Below are 13122 nucleotides of genomic sequence, written 5' to 3'. Positions count from 1 at the left end.
TTTCTCTGCTCACATCAAGTGTGCAAACTCACAACCATTGTGCAAACAGACAACAGAGGTTGAAAGTCACAACAATTGATTAATGCACTTGAATTTTCCAAACGTACAAACATTGTCTGAAGAAGGGTCTCGACCCGAAACGTTACCTATTTCCTTCGCTCTATAGATGCTGCCTCACCCGCTGAGTTTCTCCAGCATTTTTGTCTACCTTCGATTTTCCAGCATCTGCAGTTCCTTCTTAAAGATTGCTCATTAATTGTTCGAATGCTCATAAATCAAAGCCCTGCGATAGTACAAACCTAGAACACAGAACATACTGCAGAACAGTACAGCACAGTATCAGGCCCTTCGGCCCACAATGTCCGTGCCGAACATGGTGACATAATAAAATAATCTCCTCTGCCCGCACGTGATCCTTCTCCCTCCATTCCCTGCATATCCATGTGCCTGTCTAAAAGCCTCTTAAACACCACTATTGTATCTGCCTCCACCCCCACCGCTGGCAGCTCGTTCCAGGCACCCACCACCCTCTGTGTATAAGACTTGCCCCGCACATCTCCTTTCAAATTACCCCTTCACACCTTTAGTAGTTTCATCGAAAGTTATGCCCCTGTCCCACTTAGGCGATATTTTAGGCGACTAAAGGCGACTAAGCTGTCTCCACATGGCTGCCGGGGTGTCGCCTGTATGGTCGTGAGTCGTCTCCTCAGTCGCCCAAAGGGTCGTAGCGTCTTTCTGGTCACCGCTGGATTTTGAAATGTTCAAAATATTTCGGCGATAGTCGTTGTCAGTGGGCTTGACGCCAATGAACGAAGCATGACTTCTCCTGGCATAGGTACTGTTGTAGGTTGACGCCTGTTGACGTAGGGAATTCCATTGGTGACCTACCACCTAGTCAATGTCAAGCTACGGCAAGCTACCGACAACCGCAACCCATTAGGACGTCCACCTACGACCACACCTACGATAACCTACGTCAACCGGCGACAGGTACCGGCGACTGAGTTGTCTTCAGTTGTCACCGACAGGGTCGTACCTTGTCGTAGCTTGGCATAGGTGGACATAGGCTGTCGTAGGTGTGGTCGTAGGTGGACGTCCTAATGGGTCGCCGGTTGTCAGTAGCTTGCCATAGCTTGATATCGACTAGGTGGTAGGTTGTTGTAGACATTGTCGTAGGGAGGGTACAGTAGCTGGTTTTTTCGGCGACCTGCTACAACAATGACAGTCGCCGGCAGTCGCCGAAAAAAATTGCCTAAGTGGGACAGGCCCATTACAGAATAATGAAAGAGTGGATGTGGAGAGGATGTTTCCACTGGTGGGAGAGTCTCGGAACAGAGGCCACAGCCTCAAAATTAAAGGGTGCTCTTTTACAAAGGTGAGGAGGAACTTCTTTAGTCAGAAGGTGGTGAATCTGTGGAACTCATTGCCACAGAGGGATGTGGAGGCCAAGTCAGTAGATATTTTTAAGGCAGAGATAGACAAATTCTTGATTCGAACTGGTGTCAAGGGTTATGGCGAGAAGGCATGAAAATGGGATTAGGAGGCAGAGATCAGCCATGATTGAATGACGGAGTGGACTCAACGGGCTGAATGGCCTAATTCTACCCCTAGAACCTGTAAATGTGAACTTGTTCTTGACATTTCAATCCAAGGATCAAGGTTTTGACTGTATATTCTATGTAGGTTGAAATATTTTATATACTTCTGTCAGGTCACCGCTCAACACGCTGGAGAAAACAATCCAAGTTTGTCCAACCTTCCCTTATCGTTAATAAAATCATAAGATCATAATCATGTGATAGGAGTAGAAATAGGCCATTCGGCCCATCAATGTCTACTCCGCCATTCGATCATGGCTGATTTTATCTTTCCCTCCTAACCCCATTCTCCTGCCTTCTCCCCATAACCTCTGACATCCGCACTAATCAAGAATTTGTCTACCTCTGCCTTAAATATATCCACTGACTTGGCCTCCACAGACATCCACCACCCTCCACAGAATCCACAGATTCACCACCCTCTGACTAAAGAAATTCCTCCTTTTAGTTTAGTTTAGTTTAGTTCAGAGACTAAGTGCGGAAGTGCTAAGGTTTAAGGGTGGAAACAGGCCCTTCGGCCTACCGAGATCAGCGATCCCCGAACATTAACACCATCCTACACCCACTAGGGACAATCTTTACATTTACCAAGTCAATTAACCTCCAAACCTGTACATCCTTGGAGTGTGGGAGGAAACCGAAGATCTCCGAAGAAACCGAAGAAAACCCACGCGGTCACGGGGAGAACGTAAAAACTCCGTACAGACAGCACCCGTAGTCGGGATCGAACCCGGGTCTCTGGCGCTGTAAGGCAGCAACTCTACCGCTGTGCCACCGTGCCTCTCCTCATCTCCTTCCCATCAGAAGGTGTAGTCTTCTACCTTCTAATCTAGGCATCAAATCTCCTCTGGACCCTCTCCAAAGCCTCCGCATCCTTCCCGAATTGGAGACGACCAGAACTGCATGCAATACTCCAAATGCAGCTGACCAATGTCCTCTTGAGATGCAACATTACTTCCATCCTGTAACGAGGCAATCAGAATCTCATGCAATGTAATGGGGCACCCAGAACTACACACAATATTGCATAGTGCGGCCTTTAGTGTAGCTAAGACCACCGTGTGGGACAAGGTTTGCTCAGCCTGCCTGGACCTATCTGATCTCCCGGTTGCTAATCGCTTTAATTCTCCTCCCATTCCCACACTGACCTTTCTGTCCTGGGCCTCCTCCACTGCCAGAGTGAGGCCCAGCGCAAATTAAAGGAACAGCACCTCATATTTCGCTTGGGCAGCTTACACCCCAGCGGTATGAATATTGACTTATCTAACTTCAAGTAACCCCTGCATCTCCTTTCTCTCTCTCTATCCCTCCCTCATCGAAGTCACACCAGCTTCTCATTTTCACCCAACAAACAGCCAACAATGGATCTTATAGAAACATATAAAATTCTTAAGGGATTGGACAGGCTAGATGCAGGAATAAATGTTCCCGATGTTGGAGGAGTCCAGAACCAGAAATCACAGTTTAAGAATAAGGGGCAAGCCATTTATGACTGAGATGAGGAAAAACCTTTTCACCCAGAGAGTTGTGAATCTATGGAATTCTCTGCCACAGAGGCCAATTCACTGGATGTTTTCAAGAGAGAATTAGCTCTTAGGGCTAACGGAATCATGGGATAGGCGGAAAAAGCCGGAATGGGGTACTGATTTTGAATGATCAGCCATGATCATATTGAATGGCGGTGCTGGCTTGAAGGGCCGAATGGCCTCCTCCTGCACCTGTTGTCTATGTTTCTAATGGCCTGTTCCCTTTACCATCGTTACCTTTTTGCATATCTTTCATTCATTGTTCTTTATCTGTCGTTTCCCTTTTCCCTGAGTACTCTGAAGAAGGGTCTCGACCCGAAGCATCACCCATTCCTTCTCTCCAGAGATGCTGCCTGTCTTGCTGAGTTACTTCAGCTTTTTGTGTCTATCTTCGATTTAAACCAGCATCTGCAGTTCCTCCATACACAAGGGTAACTTCTACTTGGCCTGTGGAATGAAGGTTGGTGTAAGAAGGACAAGAGACAATAGACAATAGGTGCAGGAGGAGGCCATTCGGCCCTTCAAGCCAGCACCGCCATTCAATGTGATCATGGCTGATCATCTCCAATCAGTACCCCGTTCCTGCCTTCTCCCCATATCCCCTGATTCCGCTATCTTTAAGAGCTCGATCCAACTCTCTCTTGAAAGCATTGTACAAGTATGTTAGATGTAGGGTAACCATGATTCAGTGATCACTGCGCCGAGGACCAGATCTGTGACCATCACACAAAGGGTGGTGGGTATATGGAACCAGCCGCCAGAGGATGTAGTTGAGGCTGGGACTATCCCAACATTTAATGCACATTTGGACAGGTACGTGGATAGGAAACGTATCGAGGGATATGGGCCAAATGTGGGCAGTGGGGACTAGTGTAGATGGGACATCTTAGTCAGCATGAGCAAGTTGGGCTGAAGGGCCTGTTTTCATGCCATATGACTCTATGCTAGTAATATATATTACTAAAAGTATCATCTTGACCACTTCCTGTTTGCACTGCATATTGATTATAGGAAATACGCTACCACTTACGGCTGTGATTTTTGGCCATCTTACTCAGTCCCCCTCCGCTGGGCAGGATAAGAGGATTTTTCCCATCGATGAAAAATAAGACATATTAATGTTTTTAAAATGTTGAGACAATCCTGTCAATCATGGCATGAAGGTTACGCCCCTTCCGGTGTCAGTCTCTGGAAGATGGGGGAGTGAGAGGTCACGTCTCTCAGTCTGAGCTGTGAATAATACTGAACACATGTTTACTAAACTGTGAATGCCCTTAATGTGGTTTGAAAATATAGTTTGAAAATGCAGTTTCAAAATGCAAAACTTTGAAAATGCTATAGTGTTGGTTGCTTTGAAAATGCTAAAGTGTTGCTTGCTTGCTTGGAAAATGGGAAAGTGTTGCTTGCTTAGAAATGGAAGTGTTGCTTGCTTGCTTTGAAAATGGAAAAGTGTTTTTTGCCCTATGGAAGGAGGGGGGGGACTATAAAACCCGGATGTGTGGGCGTGGCTCAGTCTCTGCAAGATGGGGGAGGAAGAGGTCACAACTCTGTCTTTCGTGGCCTTGCACCCTGCTTGAAATGGTATGAAACTGCATTTGAATTTGGTGGCCTTGCACCCTGTTTGAAATGGTAGGAAACTGCACTTGAATTTGGTGGCCTTGTACCCTGCTTGAAATGGTATGAAACTGCACGTGAATTTGGTGGCCTTGCACCCTGCTTGAAGTGGTAGAAACTGCACTTGAATTTGGTGGCCTTGCACCCTGCTTGAAGTGGTATGAAACTGCATTTAAATTTGGTAGCCTTGCATCCTGCTTTGAAGTGGTATGAAACTGCACTTGAATCTGGTGGCCTTGCACCCTGCTTGAAATGGAATGTCAAGGAATAGCCGTGAGTCAACTGCCAGTCCACCAGCCATGAGTGAGTGAGCTGCCAGCACACCAGGCTTGAGTGACTGAGCCGCCAGCCCAAGAATCCATTCGGAAAGGCGGCTCATGTTGCATGGGGCCGGCTCTCGGGGAGGGACCCGGGCCTTGGGCCCTATGAACAATTCCGACTGAACGGGGGCAAGCTCGTCCGGAATCGTTCCATGCACACGTCTCTCCTCAACACCCACCATCACAGCCACGACACCCCCCTCCCCCTGAGGAGTAGGGCCCTGGCTGAAGGTGACCAAATTCCTGGCCTTCAAGAGGTCACGGTAAAAGCCAGGCAACTCCCGCCTAGCGCGTCGACTCATTCCCGCTAATGGGAGCCGTGAGCCCTTCTGAAGGCAGCGCCCCTGGCGTAAAAAATACGTCGCCAACACGTGCCATTTAGGAGGGTAGTCCGAGTAGATGTACCTCCGCAGGGTCCTGAGTCGGAGAGCCGCCACCTGGGTGCGAATACAGACCAGCGCCTGACCACCCTCCTCCAATGGGAGACTCAGAGCCCCAGCAGAGACCCAGTGGTTCCTCTCGCCCCAGAAAAAGTTGACCAATCTCCTCTGTAACATGGTTATAAAATAAGAGGACGGGACCATAGTGGCCATCCGGTACCACAGCACAGAGGCCACCAGCTGGTTAATAACTACAGCCCTGCTGTAGGAGAGCACACCAAGTAGGCCGGACCAACGTCCCAGCCGGGCGATCACCTTCGCCTCCAGCTCCTGCCAGTTCGCCGGCCACCCCCTCTCATTGGGACTCAGGTAGACCCCCAGATAGAGGAGGTGCGTGGTATTCCACGCAAAACCTGCCATCTCCTCCGGCAGGGAGTCCACCTGCCACCCACCCACCAAGGGACCAGAACACTTCCCCCAGTTGATCTTGGCGGAGGAAGCAGCCGAGAAAACCTGCTGGCACTCACGCATCCTCCGCAGGTCAACAGGGTCGGTGAACATCAGAATGACATCGTCGGCGTAGGCCGAGAGGACCACCTCCATCCCCGGTCCTGATAAAGCCAGGCCTGTCAACCGTCTCCGGAGAAGGCACAGGAAAGGCTCAACACAGATGGAGTACAGCTGGCCGGACATGGGACATCCCTGACGAACCCCCCTCTCAAAGGGAAAGGGGGCCAACAAAGAGCCGTTGACCTTAACAAGGCATTCTACAGCAGTGTATAAAAGTCGAACCCAGGCCACAAAGTGTGGTCCAAATCCGAACGCCTGCAGAGTCCCCAGAAGGTAATCATGCTCCACCCTGTCGAACGCCTTCTCCTGGTCGAGGGAGAGAAAGGCGACCGACAGACCAGCCCCCTGGGTCAGATGGATCAGGTCCCGGACCAGATGAACATTGTCCTGGATGGACCGGCCCGGGACTGTGTACGACTGGTCAGGGTGGATCACCTGGGACAACACGGGACCCAGGCGATTCGCTAATGCCCGGGCAAAAACTTTATAGTCCGTGCTGAGGAGAGAGACCGGGCGCCAGTTCTTCAAAAGGCGGAGATCGCCCTTCTTGGGCAGCAGGACAACAACTGCCCTGCGCCACGAGAAGGGCATCTCCCCAGTCGCCAGGCTCTCCCCCAGAACCTTCATATAGTCATCCCCCAGGACATCCCAGAAGGCTCTAAGGTACTCCACAGTCAGCCCATCCAGCCCTGGAGACTTGCCCCCCTTGAGCTGGTGCAGGGCACCAGTCATCTCCTCCAGAGTTAGGGGATCATCCAGGTGTTCAGCCACATCATTGCACACAGCAGGTAAGCCCTCCCACAGATGCCCAGTGTACCGTTCTGTGACGCGGAGAGGCGCGTACTGTACAGGCTGCTCCTGCACACTCTCTACTTCCTCGCCCTCGTCTTTCGTCCAGACACACCCTGGCAGTCCGTGTTACCACCTGACGAGGGGAGCGGCCCCAGTGGAGGTCTCTCTACAAGGGAGTCCTCCCCCTTTACATCGGGGACCTGGGGTGGAGAGTATTGCACAAAGCCGTGGCCTGTAATAGGTATTTGAGCCGGTTCACGGACTCTTCCCCTGCTTGTCATTTCTGCGGTGAGGAAGAGACCGTGTTCCATGTGTACATAGAGTGTGAGAGGTTGCAGCCACTGTTCGAATATCTGAAAGGGCTGCTCCTCAAGTTTTGGCTACATTTTAGTCCAACACTATTAATTTATAGGCACCCGGTGCAGAGGGGGGAAGGATGGGAGGGAGGAGGGGGTCTCCCTGTCGGTCTGCTCCTGGGCCTGGCCAGGATGGCCATTCGCGGGTCCAGGCAGCGGGCAGTCGATGGCCGCACACCGGTCGCCTGCCTGCCCCTTTTCCGGGGTTACGTCCGAGCACGCGTGTCCCTAGAAAGGGAACACGTGGTGTCCATGGGGACTGTGGAGGCCTTCTGTGCACGCTGGTCACCACAGGAGGTTGAATATATTATCGATAAGAATGTTAATATTTTAAGTTGATAATTTTGTTTAAGTGTTAAGAGGGAACACGTGGTGTCCATGGGGACTTTGGAGGCTTTCCATGAATACTGGTCGCCGATGAAGGTCGAGTGTTTTGTTGATAAACGGAACACTCGACCTTCAACGGCCATTCGTGGGTCCAGTTGACGTTGACGTTATTAATTTGACGATCATTTGTTTGTAAACTGTCAGCATAGGCAGTCTTTGATTGTGTTAATACTCTATGTTTATGTTTATTTTTTGAATAAAAGTAGTTTCATAATAAATAATAAATAAAATAAATTAATAAATAAATAAATAAATAGATCCATTCGGCCCACAATGTCCATACTAGCCCTCTGGAAACCAGTCCCTTCAGCCCACAACACCCACACTAGCGCTCCAGAAAGCCCCCCCTTCCCCTCTGGCCACCAGAATTGGTGGAGAGGTGGAATATTGTGTTGGGGGACCAGCCCTCCCGTGTGAAGCTGGGACCCAATGGGTCCCACTTATTCTAGTCTCTAATGGATATTTAGTTTCCAAGTTCAGTCGGAGCAGAATTTTATCGTATCGTATTTATAGGAGCAGAATACGGCCATTCAGCCCATCAGGTCTAATCCGCCATTCTATCTTTCCCTCCCAACCCCATTCTCCTGCCTTCTCCACATAACCCTTGACACCCGTACTAATCAAGAACCTATCAATCTCCACCTTAAAAAATATCCATTGACTTGGCCTCCCCTGCCTTTCGTGTCAGTCTCGGTCTACCCCACGACAGAAGGGGGAGGAGTTGTACAGTTTGATAGCCACAGGGAAGAAGGATCTCCTGTGGCATTCTGTGTTGCATCTTGGTGGAACTACTAACCAAAGGGTGGCACAGCGGTAGAGTTGCTGCCTCACAGCGCCAGAGACCCGGGTTTGATCACGACTACGGGTGCTGTCTGTACGGAGTTTGTACGTTCTCCTCGTGAGTTTTCTCCGAGATCTTCGGTTTCCCCCAACACTCCAAAGATTTGTAGATTAATTAGCTTGGTGTAAATGTCTGAAACGCCACCCATTCCATCTCTCCAGAGATGCTGCCTGTCCCGTTGACTTACTCCAGCTTTTTGTGTCTATCTTTGGTATAAATGTAAATTGTCCCTAGTGTGTGTAGTGTACGATAGTGTTAATGTGCTGGTCGGCACGGACTCGGTGGGCCGAAGGGCCTGTTTCCGCACTGTATCTCTAAACTAAACTTATGATCGGCGTATGAACTTCAGCCTTTCCACGTGGAGAGCGAGTCAGGGGGCTCGGACGTGGGCGGCTTCTGGGCGTCCGACGGGGTCAGCGGAGGGTCTGGCTGTCCTGTGGATGACATCAGGCCCGTAGCCCCTCATGAAAGGGCCCTTCTCCTGACGACCGCATGGTAACTGGAGCACATCAACACCGCCAAGCCTCCACTCCTTTCATCCTGACAGCTCCCTTGTTTTTCCACTCGGGCCACTGACTGGAGAGGGTTTAAATGGCAGCACAGCATATTTATGTTTTGCAGCAGAGTTCTTTAATTAATGAGTTTGGGAGCGTTGTGACCCAACATCCAGGCGCTCAGGACAAATAAATCTCCCCATCTGACAGACCAGACATTCCTGAGCCCCTGTTCTTTATCGTGCATGGGCTAATTGCAATTCATCACAACACACAATGCAGTTCGTATTACCGACACAGAAACAAATCTCCAAACTCCACGTCCTCCCCATGTGCAAAGGGCCGTGAATCATCCCTGTGCTTAAATAACAAGGAACCCTTTCCTTCCCCACTCACCGATGTAGGAGAGGGTTGGGCTGGAGTTCGGTTCACTCACTTTAGTTTAGAGATACAGCGCGGAAACAGGCCCTTCGGCCCGCCGAGTCCGTGCTGACCAGCTATCCCCGCACACTAGCACCATCCCACACACACACTAGAGACAATTTACACACACACCAAGCCAATTAACCTACAAACCTGTACGTCTTTGGAGTGTGGGAGGAAACCGGAGAAAACCCACGCAGGTCACAGGGAGAACATGCAAACTCCGTACAGACAGCACCCGTAGTCGGGATCGAACCCAGGTCTCTGCGCTGTAATGCCCCTGTCCCAAGTAGGAAACCTGAACGGAAACCTCTGGAGACTTTGCCCCCCACCCAAGGTTTCCGTGCGGTTCCCGGAGGTTGCAGGTGGTTGCTGGAGGTTGCAGGTAGTGGAAGCAGGTAGGGAGACTGACAAAAACCTCCGGGAACCGCACGGAAACCTTGGGTGGGGCGCAAAGTCTCCAGAGGTTTCCGTTCAGGTTTCCTAAGTGGGACAGGGGCATTAGGCAGCAACTCTACCTCTGTGCCACTGTGCTGCCCTGCACTGTTGTAGGGATTGGCCCAGCTTTCAGATGACAAGTTGCTCTAATGCAACTGTTTATACAGTGCATTCAGAAAGTATTCAGACCCCTTCAGTTTTTCCACATTTTGTTACGTTTTTCCACATTTTGTTACCTTTCCCCAGATCTGTGTCTCGACACAATCCTGTCTCGGAGGTCTACGGACAATTCCTTCGTCTTCATGGCTTGGTTTTTGCTCTGACATGCACTGTCAACTGTGGGACCTTATATAGACAGATGTGTGCCTTTCCAAATCATGTCCAATCAATTTAATTTACCACTGGTGGACTCCAATCAAGTTGTAGAAACATCTCAAGGATAATCAATGGAAACAGGATGAACCGAAGCTCAATTTTGAATGTCATAGCAACGGGTCTGAATACTTATGTAAATGTGATATTTCATGTTATTTATTTTTAATTACTTGGCAAAAATTACTAAACATCTGTTTTTGCTTCTTCATTCTGGGGTATTGTGTGTAGATTGTTGATTTTCAAATAATGCATTTGATCAATTTTAAAATATGGCTGTAACGTTACAAAATGTGGAAAAAGTGAAGAGGTCTGAATACTTTCTGAATGCACTGTGCATGTCTTATATCATGAATTGCTTCTATCAGCCTGTATCACTCCAGCAAGACACGCCTGCCACTCCCCTTCTCCTCTCTACCACTGCGCCACTGTGCCACTCTACATAGAGCAGAGAGCATAGATCAGTACACAACACAGGGACAGGCCCTTCGGCCCACTAAGTCCGTGCCCAACATGATGCCAAATTAAACTCATGTGCTGGAAGGAACTGCAGACGCTGATTCAAACCGAAGATAGACACAAAATGCTGGAGTAACTCAGCGGGACAGGCAGCATCTCTGGAGGAAAGGAATGGGTGACGTTTCGGGTTGAGTCGGAAGATGGGTCTCGACCCAAAACGTCACCCATTCCTTCCGTCCAAAGATGTTGCCTGTCCCGCTGAGTTTCACCAGCATTTTGTGTCAAATTGATCTGATCTCCTCTGCCTGAACGTGATCCAATTCCCTCCATTCCATGCAGATTTGTGCCTATTTACAGAGCCCTAGTGAGACCACACCTGGAGTACTGTGTGCAGTTTTGGTCCCCTAATTTGAGGAAGGACATTCTTGCTATTGAGGGAGTGCAGCATAGGTTTACAAGGTTAATTCCCGGGATGGCGGGACTGTCATATGCTGAGAGAATGGAGCGGCTGAGCTTGTACACTCTGGAGTTTAGAAGTATGAGAGGGCATCTCATTGAAACATATAAGATTGTTAAGGGCTTGGACACGCTAGGGGCAGGAAACATGTTCCCGATGTTGGGGGAGTCCAGAACCAGGGGCCACAGTTTAAGAATAAGGAGCAAGCCATTTAGAACGGAGGCGTGGAAACACTTTTTCTCACAGAGAGTGGTGAATCTGTGGAATTCTCTGCCTCAGAGGGCGGTGGAGGCAGGTTCTCTGGATGCTTTCAAGAGAGAGCTAGATAGGGCTCTTAAAGATAGCGGAGTCAGGGGATATGGGAAGAAGGCAGGAACGGGGTACAGATTGGGGGTGATCAGCCATGATCACATTGAATAGCGGTGCTGGCTCGAAGGGCCAAATGGCCTACTCCTGCACCTATTGTCTATTGTCTATTGCAAAGCCTCAAATCCCATTCTGGTATCTGCCTCCATCACCACCTCTGGCAGTGTGTTCCAGGCACCCACCACCCTCTGTATAAAATCCTTGCCCTGCACATGTCCTTTAAATGTTGCCCTTCACACCCAAAGCTTTACCCCTCTAGACTTTCACATTTCCGCCCTCTCTATGCCTCAGCTTAGGGTCGATGCCATGAGGGGAGGTTGATATTCAGGACAGGATGAGGGGCCTGTTTTCGTGTTGTATTTCACCAGGACTCCATAAGTCTCTCCCTTCTCATGAGTCCTTGGCAGAAACCATCATGATGGGCGACTGGGTTGACTCAGCCTGGTGTTATTCATGACGGGCGACTGGGTTGACTCAGCCTGGTGTTATTCATGACGGAAAGAATGAGGGGCAATGTCATTGAACCACACACGATTCCGACAGGGATCACACACGCCGGATGCATATAGAAACATATAAAATTATTACAGAAACATATAAATGTATTTCAATATCAATCAATCAATATCAGTTTTATTTGAATTTGCCAGCAGCGGTACAATGAAAAAGAACACACACAAACACAATCAAAATTTAACACAAACATTCATGACTGTGGTGGAAGGCACAAAATTTGGCCAGTCCTCCTCCATTTTCCCCCGTGGTCGGGACCTCAACCCTCCGCAGCCGCTGCTGCTGGCATCCAGATATACAGACAAGGTAAAGTTCAGATTAAGTCCAGGTAAGTCCTGAATCGGTGCTGCCCCACCGGAGATCGGGGCTTCAGGTTGGTGTAGGCCGCAGGCTGGCGGTCGAAGATTTAAAGTTCCCGCCGCGCCGCAGGCAGAAGCACCACAGACCGCAGGGCCGGCTGTCAGAGCTCCTCTCCAGCAGTCCCTGGCGAGGGACCCCGCGCCGGATGGTAAAAGGCCCCGCCGCGCCAGCGGTAGATGTAGGCCGGTCGTAGATTCTTTTCCCCAGCGCGGGATCTCAGGCTTTTATAGAAACATATAAAATGATTAAGGGATTGGACAGGCAAGATGTTGCATCTCCAAGCACTCCAAGGACGTAAATAGGCTTGGTAAATGTAATAATAATAATAATAAATTTTATTTAATGGGCGCCTTTCAGACATCTCAAGGACACCTTACATAGTAATCGGAATAAAAACATATAATTGGAATAGAACAGGTAAAAAAGACATCACAGAGACACAAATTAAAAACAGAATTCAATCCAAAAACAGAAAATCAAAAACACAGTGTGAAGAGGGAGCAGCGGCAGCCAAAGCGCGCCAGCGTCCACTCTCTCTTCACGGCAGCCATCTTTGACACAGACCTACAGGACTACAATTAGACAAAAAAATCATCCCCCCACAGTGGATAGCACTGTGGGGGAAGGCACAATGTCCAGTCCCCACCCCATGTTCACCCCAAAGTCAGGCCTATTGAGGCCACCGCAATTGCCTCTACGGAGGCCCGATGTTCCTGGCCGTTCTCACCGGGTGGTCTTGCCCCGGCGTCGGGAGAGTCCTTTCGGCGGCTGGGCCACCTGGAACGGCCGCTTCCTGGTTGGAGCCCGCGGCTGCCGAAGCCGACAAGGCCGTGCCAGTTTGGAGCTCCCAGGTTCC

At 49.7% G+C, this 13122-nt stretch overlaps 1 long non-coding RNA gene across 1 annotated transcript in view; it reads left to right on the top strand.

Annotated features, from left to right (window-relative positions):
* Positions 1-4564: 4564 nt before the first annotated feature.
* LOC116967803 overlaps positions 4565-13122 on the top strand; it is a 22239-nt gene continuing 13681 nt past the window's right edge. Inside the window, exons 1-2 of the long non-coding RNA XR_004410327.1 lie at positions 4565-4575; positions 8078-8085. This is a non-coding gene — a long non-coding RNA (uncharacterized LOC116967803). The remainder of the gene's footprint in view (positions 4576-8077; positions 8086-13122) is intronic.

The sequence above is a fragment of the Amblyraja radiata genome, chromosome 41 (assembly GCF_010909765.2).
Source record: "Amblyraja radiata isolate CabotCenter1 chromosome 41, sAmbRad1.1.pri, whole genome shotgun sequence".
In the NCBI taxonomy this organism is placed as follows: Eukaryota; Metazoa; Chordata; class Chondrichthyes; order Rajiformes; family Rajidae; genus Amblyraja; species Amblyraja radiata.
Note: the sequence above shows the minus strand (reverse complement) of the source record. Positions and strands in the feature narration are given on the sequence as shown.